We start from the raw sequence: 15,006 nt of genomic DNA on the forward strand, positions 1-15,006 counted from the left end.
GTTGAAGAACTTCTCCAGTTTGCCCAAAAAGCTGAGATCTTGCAGTTGACCGTGCTGTTAAATCTCCACTGGGCCAGTGCAAGACCCAAAAGACCATGGACCGTCGCATTCTCCCCAAACCCCTGATCATTCCTGCCGTTGAGTGGACTTTAAACCTTGCAAGAGTGCCTCCTCTGAACATGGCAAGTTTGGCGATTAATACAATGGATGTCTACAATTAGAAAGATGATGCTGTGCGTCATTACCTGCAAAGTAATGGCTCCCAACTCTTTGACAAAGGACATCTTCGCAATGTGAAATTACAAAGCTTGTGCCAGCTACTGTTTACGTGAAAGTGAGATGTACCAGGTCGACTTCTCTGAGACACCGCATCTGGTCTGGGTGTTGCTCAACACAGGTGGGAAGATCATATTTTGGGCTTGTAAACCGACAGGGCAAGCTTAAAATAGCTACTATTAATCATGTTGGGAGGAGTGAGGGCTGTCAAAAATGTGTGTATACTGTATACTGTATATTGTCGTGTGACTCCCCTGTGGTGAACACCGCAGAGTGGTACAGATGACCAAACGAGCTTTAACTCCAAGGCATTCAATTCAATGGCGGACCGTCGTTATACGCATGGGGAGCAAGTGGGGGGAGAAGCCTTTAGCGCTTACCTTCACGAGTCCACCCGACGTCCTCGACCCTGCAATAAATCGACTCGAACCGACACTGAATTATAATGTACAAAAATACCGGATTTATGAAAGAAAATGCCAGTCGCAAAATAATGTATGATAAAACTATATTCCTAATTGGAGCGCTCCCAGACAGACCCAAATACAGACAAAGGGAAATATAACTGAAAATATATACGTGTTTGTGGCACTTAGCTCAAATCGGCTCTTGAATCTCATCAGGAATCGTCAAAACCCCCCTCACGTCCTTGGCGGGAAAATGCGCTTATTGGCGCGAACTAGACCTCGCCGCTCGTCCGCTCACTCCTGGCTTCGTCGAGAGCGCAGCGAGCAGACCGTGCCCATCCACTCGTCGTTCATGCATGGGAAACCGCAGTTCTGTGTCCGCAGTTCCTCCTCACGATCACAATGAAGATGTCGGAACGTGACCGTTCGTGATGAATCTTCCTTGCGCAAGAACAATAGCGAGCATTCACGATGGGATCCAGAACGAGAAGAAAAAAAATGTCTGCCATTCCAATTATTTTGAACTTGAGGCTCTGATGTCATCCCAGGATGTCTCTGTGTCCTCTCCTATCAGCGAGTCCCATCTTACCAGTCCTTGTGCCAATCAAATCCCAGACCAATCACTGCTCTTCTTGGCTTGGCTCCATGGCCCTGCTTGATTGAGGTGGTGATGTAGCGGCTGCGGCACCAGCGGTAGTGCTTGATGCCTGGTTTCTGGTTGGATATTAATTATGGTGTCGTTGGCTTGGCTTGGCTATGGTGTGTAGTGCGGTGTCATAAGGAACACAGGAAAATATTAGAGGAAATTACATACCGGGGATTATTTTAACCATAATCCCTTGCTAATTAACATACCCCACCCCCTCTCATGGGGACGAAGATACAAGCTTACCCGACATAGTCTACACAAATTTACTTATTACATGAGGTTTCTTCTTCATGACAGTCGGAGCACACTACCGATGCATTCTACCTGGATTAAGATATTGCCTACCCCCCTACAAACGTAACTATATATATATATATATATATATATATATATATATATATATATATATATATATATATATATACACAAAGAATTAAGTTAAGCACCCCCCCCCCCCCCCCCCCGTTTTTTTACAACCTCGCACATTACAAGTTTGTTGTCGTCAAAACAGTGTAATATACCCATGATATTGCTATATTTTCTGGAGAAGTGATATTATGGTCACATAAAAACATAACAATCATGCCGTTTTCAATATTTTATTCTGAATAATTTAAGGTGAAATTTTTTGGGAATTTTAGGCATATTTTCACCTCAATTTAAGTATGGAGCTATAGGTCCATCACGGACAGTGTGGATGACGTTTATGTTTTCTAACGTACAGTCATTGTTCTGAGAAGACCTCTAGCGATCTTTGCGTCAATAACGTGTGTAGGACCCACGTGATCGGATCACTGACTCAACCAATCACTTTTTTTCACTTTGATCACTCAATTTCATCAATGGATAATTGCTAATGTCATACCAATCATTATTTGATCTCACATACCTTAGAATATATGCCAATGTATACATATACACAAAGAATATATATTAGGGGGTGCTTACCTTAATTCGTTGTGTAGGGGTGCTTAACTTAATTCTTTGTGTATATATATACACACAGACGGCATTTAATATGGAATTATTTTTTTTCTTGACTTGGGTTTACTTTCTGAACTCAGTATATCAATCTGGTGAGTTTATTTTACCCTTCGGTGATGTCTTTGTTGAAAGAACCATGTCACTGATTGTCTTTCACAGCAAGAAGTCAACAACAGGATTATATCACAGATGGCGTGACAAAATGTAAGGACAGGTACATTTGACGATTGGTTTCACAATCGGGTATATAAGGGTTGTTGCGTTCTGTATTAGTGGAAAACAACTGCTGCATGTCTACAAACGTTATTTCCGCTTCCTCTGGAGATGGTCCGTCAACTTGACAATGCTGTTTGTCATGGAGTGGTGGCTTTACGAAATTCCGGCATGAAACAGCGTGCTATTGCTCAGCAATATGGCATCACTCAAGCTCAGATGTCAAAGATCCTGAAACGAAATGCTCAGTGGTGTCCCTACTCCAATACCGAGGCCAGGACGTCCACGCAGAACCACAAGGAGAGATGATCGCCAGCTGCACCGGTTAGTCTGCAATGGCCGTACCAAGTCAGCTAATCGGCTTAGGGCTGAGTGGCAGCAACTGACAAATGTGCCTGTATCCAGAAGGCTAGTCAACCAACGACTGGTTCAAGCAGGCTATCGTGCCAGGCGTCCCCTGAGAAAGCCACGCCTGACCAGACAACACAGCCAGCGCCGATTGCAGTGGGCCAGAGAGCACCGTCAATGGCAGCCAGGACACTGAAATCACGTGATCTTCAGTGACAAGTCTAGATTTCTGGTCTATCGTCAATATGGCCGCGCCCGAGTGCGCAGACAAGTGCATGAAGCCTACAACGAAGATTGTATAGTGCCAAGAGTCCAAGCTGGAGGTGGTGGGGTGACTGTTTGGGCTGCTTTTCATGCAGGGGGCAAAACTGACCTGGTTGTTCTGAATGGAAACCTGAACCAGTTCAAGCACAGGGCCATTCTGGAAGAAACATTGCTTCCATTTGTTCGTGCAGCCTTTCGAGGAAACTTTGTCTTCCAAGATGACAATGCACGGCCTCATCATGCTCGCATGATCCAACACTTTCTTGCTGACCGTGGTGTAGAGCATATGGAGTGGCCTGCCATGTCCCCGGATATGAATCCGATAGAGAACTTGTGGACAGAATTAACGCGTCAAATCGACAACTTGGACCAGCAGCCTACCTCTGTGTGTGAATTGCAGCAGGCTATTGTCACTGCATGGCAAGCGATTCCTGTCCAAACCTTGGCAAATCGCGTGAACAGCATGCCTCAACGTGTACGTGCTCTCCTGAATGCTCGTGGGGGTTACACGAAGTACTGAACTGTCATTTTACTGTCCCTAATCCCAGTCGTAATTTAACTTTTGTTTTTGTTTAAAAAAATTTTTGGCTAATGTGCAAAATAAAGAGATACTTCTGGAAAACGCACAGAAGTTTAACACAGTACTGTCCATGAATTGAGTTCAATATCAGTTTACATCACTTTCAAGGATCAATTTATTTGCTTCGAAATGTCAAATGTGGTTTTTGTTTCTTTTAAAGGTCACATTAACAAAATCTAGAATAATTTCAACATAATTCCAATGAACTTTTGGTTCTAAGTCATCTTGAAAAGTAAGTTCACCCCCACAAAAAAAATATTCCATATTAAATGCCAAGTCTGTACATATATATATATATATATATATATATATATATATATATATATATATATAAAAATAAATATCTCTTCTGGTCCATGAGAAATTATACTGGTTTTTTGCATCTATTGCTTAAAAGAGAAGCATGCCTGTGTCTGCCACTGCTTGCTTGTATTAATGGGGAAATGGTAGGAACTAGTCATCTCATCCATGGATATTTCTTGTATATCCATGTCTTTTTTTTCATCCATGAATACAATTTTGGTTAACCATTTTGAAATTGCCACTTTCATTTATATGCTTAAAATTGTTACAAAGACTCTTACATTTCATGCTCGCAACAGCCGGTTAAAAGTGGCCGGACAAGCAGAAGTGAATTGTTTTAAAAAAAAAATTAAATAACGCACATCGCATGCGCAAGACCTTATTTGCATTTAGACGGCATTTCAAAACTCGTGTTGTGCACCACTTGCAGCTCGATGTGGTTTTTATTTTTATCAAACTTTTGCTGTTTCACCAAATTTTTGACAGGTGGTGCACTTTGCAAATATAGTCATGCTTGTCCAATTCAAGTGGGATGGGGGCATGAATGGTGCATTCAATGGGCTGTTACCAATGAGTGTCAGAAATGTCCTATCCATTGTTCAGAGTTGGCAATTATTTGATTGAGATGTAAAATAGTCTCTGAAATATTTTTTTCCCCCCGTGCCGGTTGTCTTTAAGCAGATCCTCTTCCTTCCTTTTCTAATGAAATACCTACACATGGATCATGTTAAGAACAGGCATGTATTAAAACAGAAATTGATTTATAATGTGCTGATTTGCTTATGGCAATTTAGCCACATGGTGGGAATCCTTGTCTTATCTTTAAAAGTTACTGAGCAGTGTTGTGGAATGTTTTAAATATATATATTTTTTTATTTAAAATTTTCTTTTTACCACCTCCATATAGAGCTTGAGGTTTGGTTATTTGGTTACAGGATGGGCTGTCCACAGTGACGTTGGTTTAACAGAGCAGGCAAATACTTGCAGACAAACTTGTGAAGAAGAAATGTCTTGGTATGATGGACGACAGAGTACAATGGCTAATTATTTATCAACTGAATATGTCCATGATTATAGAAGTTATTTCAGTTGAAAGAAAACATACATGAGTGGGAGTGAAACTAGGCCTGACATGAGAAAATAAGATTGATTTACTGTGACCTGTGGGAGAGGCAAGGTTGGGAGAAACTGAGGCTACCTGACTAATGATTTGAAGGGCCAGAGACTGGTCGATTGGCGTTAAGACAAATTTGCCGCTTCTGGGAGAGCTTGAACAGAACAGCTTGAAGATTATCAAAATCGGGGAATCATTGGATTAGAGGGACATGTGAGGGTATGAATGAGCACAAGTGGAGTTACCTCCGCATGATTTTAAACTGCAATTGCAACAACAACGACAACATGTATTTCAAGGCCTGCTAGAGCGGTGGTTGGCCTTGCCGTCCCCATGACGATCTTCTCCATTTTGCCCTATTTTCTGCATCTCTCCTTGTTAACCCCCTTGCCTGCATTTCTTCTTCCACCATCTTTAGCCAAGTCTTTCTCGATCTTCCCCGTCCTCTACTTCCTTCTACATTCATTTCCATCACTCTTCTCAACCAGTCACTTTCATCCTTCCTCGACACATGACCAAACCATCTCAACCTGTTCCTCTTCACAGCATCAATCACAGGCTCTATTCCCATCATCTTTCGCAATTCATTTGTCTTCCTCTCAACGATACTCCGCACATCCACCGAACCATTTGCATTTCCACCCTTTCCAGCCTTCGTTGCTGCTCTACGTTCATTACCCACGTCTCGCTCCCATAAATCATAATACTTCTCACACATGCAGCATGCACCTTTCCCTTCAGCTTCAACGACACTCCCCTCCTCATCAGCACGCCACTCAGTTCCCGAAACTTCTTCCATGCACATCTCACTCTAGCAACCGTTGCCGAGTCTGATCCACCTTCTCCATTCAATATGTCTCCGAGGTAGCAAAATGTTTTCACACCTTCCAGCTTCACGCCGTCTCCAAGATCCAACTCAACATTTCCTCCATCTGCAGCTCCCTCTCTGCACACCTTACATTTGAATGTAGCTGCCACACTGGTTAATGACCCTCTCAGACCACTACATTTTTGATGAACCCACTCAGCGCACATTGTACATTGAATGGAGTTCACTCCGACACCCTTCCTGCACACAGCACACGGCCACTTCCCAGTTCTTTCCACCTCACCACATGCTTTACCACTTGCCATCACCTTCGTCTTTCCGATATTCACCTTCAGACCTTTTGTCTCCATACATTCCTTCCACTTGTTCATCTTTTTCCTTCAGTCCATCCATAACCTCCCCAATCAACACCAGATCATCTGCATACAACAACTCCCACGGTAAACCCTCCTTTACGTTCTGAGCCGCAAAGGAGGGTTTAGCAATTGCAGCATAATCGGTAAAAGCTCAGAAATGCTTAAAAAAAAGAATTTTGTGATTTTTTTTCTTTTGTGACCTTTCAGTTGACAAGTTTTACCCTCAAAAGGAGGTGGATATTTTGTTGGAATGTGTAAGAAGCACTGTTACTTGAACTATAGAAGATGGTGTACCTGGTGAGGAATATACGAAAGACGAACTTATACGAAGAAAGAAAACTGATGAAGACGAAGGAAGAAAAATAATTAAGAAATAATAAGAAGAAAGGCAGACGAAAACGAAGAAACGATCTAAGGTCTAAACTTTCTAAGGTAGACGAAGGAAGAAAAATATTTAGACTTTTCGAAGTGTTTGGGTTAGAGATCCACACACATTCACCTCAAAACTGTCTAACCTGGGTTCGAATCCTAACCCAGCCATAAACTGTCACAACCAGGATGGTTCACCCGTCCCTCAGATGCATGTTGAGCGGGCGTCCTGTCAGGCAGCATTCGTTGGTGGACGTTAGAGATCCCACGGTGTCCTTGGCGAAGTGTAGGCGAGCTATCGTCGGCACCATGGCTAAGTTATAAATCCCTGCCCTAACCAGCAGAGGGTATTGCATCAGCAGCACAGCCATGTCCTCCACCAATGACGATACCCCACAGCCTTTTACTGCATGCAAAAGAAGTTTGATTAAAATGTCATTGATTTGGTATTAGATTTGCACTTGTATTACCTCCACCACCGAAGGTGGATGGAGATTGTTTTCTCTGCTGTCTTTGTTATAACGAAATTTTTCAATATCTGTCTTGTTTTGTCTCATTACTTTCAAAATCGAAGAGTTTTCAAGTATATTATTGGTAGGTCTTGTGCGTTATTCTGTCTGTTTGTTTGTTTGTCTATCCGTCTGTCAAGGTCAAACGTCAACTCAAGGTCAAACTTGTAATATCGATTTTCATCTAAAAATCATCAATTTTCATCCGATGAACTTGAAAATGAAACAGCAATTGCATAGTGCATCACGGAATTGAGAAACCAACTATTTTTGAGGTCAAAGGTCAACGAGGTCAAACTTGTAATATCAATTTTCATCTAAAAAATCATCCATTTTCATCCGATTAACTTGAAAATGAAGCAGCAATTGCATAGTGCATCATGGAATTGGGAAACCAACTATTTTTGAGGTCAAACTTGTAATATCGATTTTCATCTAAAAATCATCAATTTTCATCCGATTAACTTGAAAATGAAGCAGCAATTGCATAGTGCATCACGGAATTGGGAAACCAACTATTTTTGAGGTCAAAGGTCAACGAGGTCAAACTTGTAATATCAATTTTCATCTAAAAAATCATCCATTTTCATCCGATTAACTTGAAAATGAAGCAGCAATTGCATAGTGCATCATGGAATTGGGAAACCAACTATTTTTGAGGTCAAAGGTCAACTCGAGGTCAAACTTGTAATATCAATTTTCATTTGAAAAATCATCAATTTTCATCCGATTGGCCCGAGCTTTGATTAAGATCGTCAATTTTCATCTTGATGAAATGGACAATCTGACGTAACCATGGCAACTTTATATTTTGGGTATGGATGGATTTTGCAAGTATCGTGCTCTGCGTGATATCTTTCTTGTTTGTATATTGGTTGTATTTGTTTGTGTTTTGTTTGCTTGTTAGAATTGTGAAAATTTTTGTCAAATGTTAGTCTGTCTCGTTTGTCTGTGAGCAAGATAACTCACGAATGCTTTCAGCTATCTTCATCACACTTTACTGGAGGATTCAGAAGGACAAAAGTGAGGCTGTCAATGTGTTTTGACTATATAGGTCAAAGGTCAAGGTTCTCGCTTGTTTGTCCGGGTGATGTCTCAGCCTTCCTTTGAGCTAGGATGATGAAATCTGGTCACAATAATTAACAGGTTCTTTGCCAAAACAGTGTTTTTAATTTTTTGATTAATTAATTACTTAATTATTATCGATTAATTAAATACTTATTTATTTCCTTTCTCATCTGGTCAATATCTCAGGCTACTTTTGAGCTAGGAAGCTGATATTTGGACACTACAATGACCAAGTGATTAGGCTGTAAAGGGTATTTTTGATTTATTGATCAATCGATGAATTATTTAATTATTCCATTAATTACTTAGTTACAGATTTGGACAAAACCATGGTAGTGGGGGAGGAACATGTCGGAATCGTGCACTTTGTGACACCTTTTTGAAATTTGGCACGATGTTTGGGCCGGGCACGGGATTTTCAAAAACCACTGGCTACAAGTTGGTGCACCCCCCTGCTGACCGGTAGCTGCAAACTTCAAAATGGCCACCAATAGGTACGAAACGGACAATGTCTCGGCTTCTACTGATCGTATATCTAAGTGTAATACCACTTTTTCTATGTTTTTGAGTACAGATAATCCATTTTTAAAGAGTATTTTAGGATGTGAGGTCAATTAAAAGGTCACTGAGGTCAAGCAGCAAACGAAGAAACATTAAATGGAACACAAAGCATCAATGGAACTGTCATCCTGAATCACACCAACATGTTAATTGTTTTCCTGCTCGATCACATCACTCCATATTGTTGCAGCAACCACCTTGACATTTGCACAATGGTGTGCACCTGATTGCAGCTTTAAAACACTTGCAGTTTCCTTTGCAAGCTCTAACATGTGCAGTGGAGCATAAGTGCACAGGCAGCACTTGCATCGCCCAAATCGGTCCAGTACGGGAGCCATGTCTCCCGCCGTCCATTCCATTCCCAACCATACTCTTAAAAACTCTTACAAACTGACATGCGTAAAAAGTGGTTGTTACTGGGCAGGATCGATAGACCCTTTTTGAAATTTGGCATGATGATAGGGCAAGTCATGAGATTTTCAAAAACCACTGGCTACAAGTTGGCACACCCCTTCCTGGAGGTGAGAGGCGGTTTAGTTTATTATTGATATTTCCTCTGTAACCTTTAAATTGATCTCAAATCCTAAAATACTCTTTAAAAATGGATTATCTGTACTCGAAAACATGGAAAAAGTGGTATTACACTTCGATATATGATCAGTTGAAGCTGAGATATTGTCCGTTTCATACCTATTGGTGGCCATTTTGAATTTTGCAGCTACCGGCCATCAGAGGGGTGTGCCAACTTGCAGCCAGTGGTTTTTGAAGATTTCATGAACTGCCCTATCATGCCAAATTTCAAAAAGGTGTCACAAAGTGCACGATTCTTGTGTTTTATGACATGTTCCTCCCCCACCATGGTGGTTTAGCTATGCTGTTAGCCGTGGAGAAATAAATTATTTTAGGATTATTATTTATTTATTTTAATTGCACAATTAATCAATTATTTATTTTCTATCTCGTCTGGGCGATATTTCAAGCACCTTTTGAGCTAGGAAGCAGATATTCGGATAAACTAATTTTTCATTGATATAATTTTTTTTTTTTCATTGATATTGATTTTCGTTGTACCTGTCGGGCTACTGCCTGATGCCTTCTTGTTTGTCTGTTTGTGAACAGGATATCTCAAGGTTGTGGATGGATTTGGACAAAATTTGGTGGAGAGGTTGGGTACGTGACGAGGGCAAAATGATTAGATTCTGGTGAAGATCTGGATCTGAGAATTGTTTGAAGTGATTCCTCACCATTTAGTGATAGGGCAAAAACCATATATAGCACGATATTTAAAAAAAGTTGTGGATGAGTTGGGGGATGAGAACAAGCGGTTCAGGTCTGGATCCAGATCCGACTTCTCAGTGGGATACAAAAGGTAAGCTGTTAATCTTGGCAGAGGTATGCTCTCTATACGGAGTGTCGTTCCACTTTTCTTTGTTTCACGTGAAACTTGACGTATGTATCGACGCCGACAAACCTAGAGGAAGGTGTCTACGCTTTGATTCCAAAAGTGAAAATGTATTCAATTGTTTCACTTCAAACTGACGCAATAGCTCGTTCCTTTGATATTAATAGCATAAAGCCCTCCAACAAAACAAGAGGAACACTTCAGATGGACTTCGACAGTCTCTTGGTCTGAAAGGTTGTGAAAAGCTTATTTTAGGGTTTAACTAGTTGCCTGATCTTTGTCACGTGTGAAGCTATCCTGTTGTTCCTGGCTTTGTGGTTTACATTGTGGTTGCTCGCAGTGAATTTTGCCCTCCAGGCTGAGAAGGCAAGCCTGTGTGGTAGCGATTGCTTACCCACAAATCTTTGTGTATCATGGCCTGGAAAATAGATAGCATGGCTTGTCGCAGAGAAAGGCCAACCTATGGTTCCACTTGGAGCAGCAATGGCTGAATGAACCGAAACTTTCCATGGATTGTTTGTTGCCAAAATGCTGGGAGAAACGATGTGCTGATGTTTTCAATCTCCACAGAATGGACTTAGGAATCTTAAACATCTGTGTCCAGCATGGAGGATCAATGCGAATGATTCACGTCAATGATTTTTAACCTACTCCGAAATAACCAGGTGCAAAGCTATTGTAGTTTGTAATCAGTTACATCAAAACGTTGAATTCTGCCGAGTTGACTTGGTGGAAATACCACACTCAGTGAAGTGATGAGAGCATCCATTCAGAGTCTAGAACTTAACCATTGACGAAGGATTCAATACAAACCCTAGCTAAGTCAGGCCAAACCTTTTAGTAATGGTACTTGCTCAGCATTAAGAGGGAGTAGTGAGGAGAAGCCCCACAGGTAGGCTTTCCTTGTGGAGGGAGGAAGATTTCTCCTTTGGGAAGGGGAGAGATTTCTTCACACAATTTGTTTTCCAAATCTGTCTTATGTACACGCCATCATGAGATGACTTTGCATGACCATCAAGTCTTCCCTTTCTGTAATTATAATGTATCACCAGACAGCACCAAATCACCAGAGGGGAGAGCAGAACTCCAAGCTGTAGATGAAGGCCTTGATTTTCATGGTGCCAAGCTGAGCAAGATGTGAGGCAGGGGAGCCAACCCAGAGCGGAGAGCAGTACTCCATCAAGCTGTGCGTGAAAGCCTTCGAGGTGGATTGGAGCTCAGTTGTCCCAAGGAAGGTCGTCGTATGACAGAAGATGCCCAGTCGGCATTTGGCTTTGGAGGCCAACTTTGAAATGTGGTTTTCCTAGGAAAGATCTTGCGCTTGCCAAATCGATATCATGGCTGAGAGTGAGACTCGAGTTAGAGTGACTGAACCTCTTTGAGACGGTTGTTGAGAAAGTAGATTGGAGGGTTTGTGGTGTGGTCCTTTCGGAGAGATAGATAGAGAGATTGAGAGATTTATCAATGTTGAAAGACATGTTCCAGGTGTTTGACCAATTTGTGTTTTTTTTGTCCAGGTCTAAGGAGAGGGAAGAGGCTGCTGCCTGCCTGTCAGAATGATTGATGTCATGACAGAGGGTGGAGCCATTAGCAAATAGATATAAGGACGATTATCCAGAGTCAGTGAGATAATTGATGAAGATTAGGAATAGGATGGGGCTAGAACACGGCCTTGGGGTACTCCAGCCTTGACAGGGAAAGGAGAAGAAAGGGTTCTGCTGAGAGCCACACAATTGCATATGAGAGTGGAGGAAGTCTGTACTCCAGAGGTAGAGAATTTTGAGAGCAAGGCAGGATGCCAGACTGCAGAGAGCTTGAGATTATATATATATATTCTATACTTAGTCGTGGGGCAGGGGGGTGGGGGATAGAGAAGCACAACAACAGAACGGAACAGGGTCATCAAGAGATCTGTGGAAGAGGGAGGGCTGGGGCAGGATACACAGGATAAATATATGATGGACACTGTAGGGTTACCTCCGCCAGCAGGATTTGGAGAGACGGCCCTGATCTTATGTCTGATATTGAGGGCCTCCATCCATTGTTGGGAGAGTAGGAGCAGCAAGTCCAAGGTAGAGTCACCTGGTCTGAATCTGAATTGATTTATCTAAGATGAGGTTGTTGGAGAAAAGGAATGATTTTCATATCAACTGCAATGATGGATTCCATGACCTCGCTGATGATTGGAAGTAAGTTGTAGATACAGTGCATTCAGAAAGTATTCAGACCCCTTCACTTTTTTCACATTTTGTTATGTTGCAGCCTTATGCTGAAATCGTTTAAATTCATTTTTTCCTCATCAATCTACACTGAATACCCCAGAAGGACAAAGAGAAAACAGGATTTTAGAAAGTTTTGCAAATTTATTAAAAAGAAAAAACTTGAAATATCACATTTACATAAGTATTCATACCCTTTGCTATGACACTTGAAATTTAGCTCAGGTGCGTCCCATTTCTCTTGATCATCTTTGAGATGTTTCTACACCTTGATTGGAGTCCACCTGTGGTAAATTCAATTGATTGGACATGATTTGGAAAGGCACACACCTGTCTATATAAGGTCTCACAGCTGACTGCATATCAGAGCAAAAACCAAGCCATGAGGTCGAAGGAACTGCCTGCAGAGCTCAGAGACAGGATTGTGTCGAGGCACAGATCTGGGGAAGCCTACAAAAAAAAATTCTGCTGCATTGAAGGTTCCCAAGAACACAGTGGCCTCCATGATTCTTAGATGGAAGAAGTTTGGAACAACCAGGACTCTTCCTAGAGCTGGCCCCCCGGCCAAACTGAGCAATCGGGGGAGAAGGGCCTTGGTAAGAGAGGTGACCAATAATCCGATGGTCACTCTGGCTGAGCTCCAGAAATCCTGTGTGGAGATGGGAGAAACTTCCAGAAAGACAACCATCACTGCAACACTCCACCGATCTGGGCTTTATGGCAGAGTGGCCAGACGGAAGCCTCTCCTCAGTGAAAGACACATGAAAGCCCGCTTGGAGTTTGCAAAAAAGCACCTAAAGGACTCTCAGACTGTGAGAAACAAGATTCTGTGGGCTTTCATGTACACCTCCAATCAAGGTGTAGAAACATCTCAAAGATGATCAAGAGAAATGGGAGGCACCTGAGCTAAATTTCAAGTGTCATAGCAAAGGGTCTGAATACTTATGTCAATGTGATATTTCAGTTTTTTTCTTTTTAATAAATTTGCAAAACTTTCTAAAATCCTGTTTTCTCTTTGTCATTTGAGTGTAGATTGATGAGGGAAAAATGAATTTAAACAATTTCAGCAAAAGGCTGCAACATAACAAATTGTGAAAAAAGTGAAGGGGTCTGAATACTTTCTGAATGCACTGTAGGTCTATAGTTAAGGGGATCAGTTTTTGCACATTTTTAGGCCTCCGCCGACAAAGTCGCCAGAGGCATGTTTTCGGGTTGTCCGTCCGTACGGGCTAAACCTCGTTTTTCTCAGCAACCATATGTCCGATTGAGACGAAACTTTAAGGGTAGGAGTGACACAATGCAGAATGTTTTTATGATAATTGTGACATCATAGGTCATGTGGTATGTCAGCCATATTGGATTAAAAGCAAATAATTAAAAATAATTTTCTCAGAAACCGCTGAATGCAAAAATTTGAAACGACATATTGTCAAGTACTCCCAATGGGGAACAAAAGGATGATAATGATGACATCATAGTTGAAGTGTTATACCAGTCAAAAATGTTTTAATCGAACTCCTTATCCTAAAAATCTGAAATTGCATGCACATGATCTATGACCCATTTCTTTTGAAATATTAAATTTATGACATCACAGGTTACATGGTTTGGCAGCCATATCAGATTGAAGGAAAATATTAAATAATTATATCTCTGAAACTGCTCACCCTATCGATGCGAAATTTTACACATATCATCTAACGGTATTGTTGCATATAGTTTGAAAATGATGATGTCATAGGTCACGTGGTTTGGCAGCCATCTTGGATAGTAAAACACACCTTATCCGATCAACACAAAACTTCACAAACGTGATCCCCTACCCATACATATGCAGAGTGATGGCATCTACCTGTTGTGGGATGATGCGGAGGCATATTGGCGACACAGTCGTATTGTTCTAGTTATGTAATGCTGTGACGTTGGCTGATTTCCAAGCAGCTGGAAGATGACCTTGGGTAAATGACAGGGTCACTGTTCTGTTTCACTATTTCGTCCATATCGCTTCGAGCTACTAGTGCACCGCCATATCTTGTCATCCCCAAATCTGTCGCATGATCTTCATTACCCCTATTAACATTTCCGAACCCAAGCAGCTTACTTGGTAGTTTCAGAGATTCCTCTCCTCGTTCATTCCCTTGATGTTTGTCACGCTCTTTACATGATCCTCACTCCTGAAAAGGAAAAGTCCTGTGCTTTCTGCGTAGTGAAAAACGTAGCCACTAGAGGGCACCAGTGTACTCCTGGGTCGTGTGTGACGCCAGCTTTTCCATTCTTGGAAACCAGCAAAAATGCGCACCTCTCCAACACGTGCATATTTTCTGATGCTCAGAGAAAAGCTGTCACACACAAACACGTGGTTAGAGACATCAGCTTTGTAATTCAAGGTTGAGGGTTCGAATCCCATCCCAGATTTGAAAATGCTACGTGTTGCTTCCTTGCTAGATCCACTCGGCATTTAAACAGAATAGAGCATGCACAAACAACCTTAGGTTGGCAACCATCGTGCAGACTTGTACGGGCTTAATGGCCTAGCTCCTCCAGTGGTGATGTGA

Source organism: Myxine glutinosa, chromosome 2 (assembly GCF_964187855.1).
Source record: "Myxine glutinosa chromosome 2, kmMyxGlut1.1, whole genome shotgun sequence".
Classification (NCBI taxonomy): domain Eukaryota; kingdom Metazoa; phylum Chordata; class Myxini; order Myxiniformes; family Myxinidae; genus Myxine; species Myxine glutinosa.